Source organism: Nothobranchius furzeri, chromosome 15 (assembly GCF_043380555.1).
Source record: "Nothobranchius furzeri strain GRZ-AD chromosome 15, NfurGRZ-RIMD1, whole genome shotgun sequence".
In the NCBI taxonomy this organism is placed as follows: domain Eukaryota; kingdom Metazoa; phylum Chordata; class Actinopteri; order Cyprinodontiformes; family Nothobranchiidae; genus Nothobranchius; species Nothobranchius furzeri.
Window position 1 is genome coordinate 24,527,838 of NC_091755.1, and position 4,316 is coordinate 24,532,153.

A 4,316-nucleotide genomic window follows, 5' to 3' on the forward strand; every position below is an offset into this window, starting at 1 on the left:
CACTTGTGTACTACACACTCAAAGCCTTACTGCACACTTTCATTTTGATGAAGACCACAGTGCGAGTATTGAGATTGGGCCTTAGACCCACTTCCATGATCTTTAGACCCAATTTTTATGGTTAAGTGTTTCAAAGCCACCAAAAACCGGGCATCATTTAACTCCTTTTCAACAATATTTTGATGTATAGCAGAGATTAACAATAAAAACTTCACATTATCTGTTTAAATGGAGGTGTAAATGGTTGCACATTAGCTCAATTTCTGTGGGTTCTAACAACAAACCATTTGTTGTTCCAAACCATAACTGTAAGTTTTATGTGAGATAAATACCTTATAATTAATTATGTGAATTATATTATAACTATATACATCATTATTTGTTATCATTTTAACAATCTCCTGACAAATTTTAGACTCTAAGATCCTTTACATAAAATTCTTGCTACAGTCACAACATAATTAGGTCGTTGTGGTTGTGCAGGTCCTTTCACTTTGCAGGAATTTTATCTGTAACCTGTTCTGACTCCAAATAGACTGTATTCTCCCATAATAATCTGCAGCTTCACGTTGTCTGAGTCACGAGCGTGCCGGGCCGCGAGGCAGTGATCAGATGAGGATCCAAACGCGGGGAGGAAGAAGGAAAACAGGTAGGTACTTTTACCATTAGTTTCTTTAATGAAGCACGCTGGACACTGAAACAATGACACGACATGGAACACGGAACAGAAGGGGTTTAAATACACGAGGAGAGGGAGCTATGGTGATTGGGAAACAAGAGGCAGGTGGGAACAATCAACGGAGACACCGACTAAACCTAAGAGAAGACAGGACAGGGCGTGACAGTACCCCCCCTCAAAGGGCGGATCCCAGACGCCCACAGGAATAAGGAGCAGGGCGGGAGGAGGGGGACCCGGAGGGAGGGCCCAGAGGAACCGAGGGACCACAGGAGAGGCGGCAGGGATCATCAGAGTCAGGAGGCCTGCGCCTGCTGCAGATGAGGAGGCGACGGACCCCTGGAGGCCGGCGCCTGGGGCAGATGAGGAGACGAGAATGGACCCTTGGGGGCCTGCGCCTGGGGCAGATGAGGAGACGAGGACGGACCCTTGGGGGCCTGCGCCTGGGGCAGAAGAGGAGGCGACGGGCCCTGGGAGGGCGGCGCCTGCGGTAGAGGAGCCCTGCAGGCTGGGCCGGGGACACAGGCAGGACCGGCGACAAAGTCCCTGCAGGCTGGACCGGAGTGACCTTCAGAATCACCATTGGAACCGGAGACGGAGGAGACGTCATCGAACGAGCCAACGTCAGAGGAAGCGACGTCACCAGACGAGCCGACTTCAGAGGAGGCGACGTCGTCAGACGAGCCGACTTCAGGGGCGGCGATGTCGTCAGACGAGCAGACTTCAGGGGGCGGCGACGTCATCAGACGAGCAGACTTCAGGGGCGGCGACGTCATCAGACGAGCAGACTTCAGAGGAGGCAACATCATCAGACGAGCAGACTTCAGAGGAGGCGACGTCATCAGACGAGCAGACTTCGGGGGCGGCGACGTCCTCAGACGAGCCGACTTCGGGGGCGGCGACGTCCTCAGACGAGACGACTTCGGGGGCGGCGACGTCCTCAGATGAGCCGACTTCAGAGGAGGCAACGTCATCAGACGAGCCGACTTCAGGGGCGGCGACGTCATCAGACGAGGCGACAGACGAGCCGACCTCAGTGGAGGCGTCGACCCTTGGCTTGGAGGCGTCGACCCTTGGCTTGGAGGCATCAACCATTGGCTTAGAGGCGTCGACTTGGGAGCCGACTTCGGACACGTCGACTTGGGAGCCGACTTCGGACACGTCGACTTGGGAGCCGACTTCAGACACGTCGACCTGGGAGCCGACTTCGGACACGTCGACCTGGGAGCCGACTTCGGACACGTCGACCTGGGAGCCGACTTCGGACACGTCGACCTGGGAGCCGACTTCGGACACGTCGACCTGGGAGCCGACTTCGGACACGTTGGACTTCAGAGTAGACGTCGACTTGGGAGCCGACTTGGGAGGCGACATCGTCAGACGAGCCGACTTGGGAGGTGGCGACATCAGACGAGCCGACTTGGGAGGCCTCAACCCGTGGCCCTGGGGCGTCGGCTTCTGGCCCGGGGGCGTCGCTTTCCATCGGCTTCTGGTTCTCCGGCTTCCGGACCGCCGGTCTCCGAACCGCCGACTTCTGGGCTGGTAACGTCTGCTAGTGGGCCTGCGCCGGACCCATCTGCTTCTGGGCCGGTACCGTCTGCTTCTGGACCTGCATTGTCTGCCTCTGGGCCGGAACCGGGACCGTCTGCTTCTGGGCCCGCACCGTCTGCTTCTGGGCTGGTACCGTCTGCTTCTGGGCCTGCACCGTCTGCTTCTGGGCCTGCACCGTCTGCTTCTGGGCCTGCACCGTCTGCTTCTGGGCCTGCACCGTCTGCTTCCGGGCCTGCACCGTCTGCTTCTGGACCCCCCCGGAACAGGCCTTGAGTGAACGAGCAGTGCTAGTGCTGAAGACAGGGAGCGCAGAGCGTCCAGTCGGAGCTGATTAGAACGGGCGCTCTGTTGAAGCTGGACCAGCTCAGCCCGCTGACTGGCCAGTTCGGTTGGCTGGATTGTGGGTGTGGCTCCACCTCCCACAGATGACAGAGGAGCCGAGTGGACCGGAGGCGGGACAGCTGGTCCAACCGGGGACGGGTCCAAGCAGCTGCGTCCAGCCGGAGCCGCAAACAGTTCGTCCAGCTGGACCTCAGCAAGCAGGTGGTCCAGCTGGAGCTCAGCGAGCAGATCGTCCAGCTGGAGCCCGCGGAGTTCAGCAAGCAGATCATCCAGCTGGAGGACTTGGAGTTCGATGGTCTGACGAACCTGGGCTGTCTCAACCTGTAGACTGGCGTGCTCCGCCCACAGGGCTGCGAGCGCAGCTCCTCCTCCTGCAGACGCCGATTCGGCCGGAGACGGGACCGCTGGTCTGACCGGGGGCGTGTCCGAACTGGCTCGCCGAGCACGGTCAGCGGCGGGCTCGCAGCTCCGTCCTGAAGCGCAGGGCTGCGGTGGATTCCGGCGTCTCTCCCCACGCCGTGGACCAACCCCGGGGGAGCAGAAAGCCAGCCTCGTGCCCTCGAAGCTGGAGCGATCCCTGAGCGTCTCTCCATCCAACCTCCCGTCCGGTTCCGGAAGGGCAGCGAGGAACGCTGAGGCAGAAGGTCGGGGACGCCGTCTGCGGCAAGGCGGAGCTGGAGCTGGGGAAGGAGAAGCCGGTCGATAGTCGGCGGAGAGGAACTGGAATAGATACTTCCATGGGAGGATCTCCCCGCTAGACCCTTCAGGGGGTCGTATCATTCTGTCACGAGCGTGCCGGGCCGCGAGGCAGTGATCAGATGAGGAAGGATCCAAACGCGGGGAGGAAGAAGGAAAACAGGTAGGTACTTTTACCATTAGTTTCTTTAATGAAGCACGCTGGACACTGAAACAATGACACGACATGGAACACGGAACAGATACACCAAATACACGAGGAGAGGGAGCTATGGTGATTGGGAAACAAGAGGCAGGTGGGAGCAATCAACGGAGACACCGACTAAAACCTAAGAGAAGACAGGACAGGGCGTGACAGTCTGCATCAGCCATAATTTGTTTAGAAATATTTTAAACACTGGTGTTCTTGTAAGAGAAACACACAAACAAACTCATAAAAACGCACCAAACCTTTAATGTTCTAAAGGACTCATACACCAATTTGGCTGCTAAACTTGAACAAGCAAAGAGCAAAAAAAGGTGGAAAGGACAAAAATTATGTTTCAGCAAATGCCGAGGGTACAGCAGCTGCACTATATTGAAATGTATATGCAGCAGTTCCAGTCTGGTAACACAGGGTGTATTTTTTATATGTGGTTCTGCGTGTCTGTGTGTGTAATTCTCTCTCTCTCTCTCTCTCTCTCTCTCTCTCTCTCTCTCTCTCTCTCTCTCTCTCTCTCTCTCTCTCTCTCTCTCTCTCTCTCTTTTCTATCATCGCCAGCTGTCTGAGAAAGTCATCGTTCATGAAGCTTGTGGAAACTTAGGGTGGCTGATGATGCTGATGAATGACTGGGCTATTTGTAGGACTGTTTTTATTTGCCCTGATTCCTGCGGTCACTCAGGTCTTCCACAGTCTCAGAGCTATTAGCCTTTTGCTCTGTTCTGAAAGTGAAAGCAGAACAAACCACCGTTTGCACTGTCTGTAACTTTGTGCTTTTACAGCTAGTCTGCAAACATAACTACTTCCTAGGAAGTCAGCATTGGGACTTGCAGTGAAACACACAGATGTACC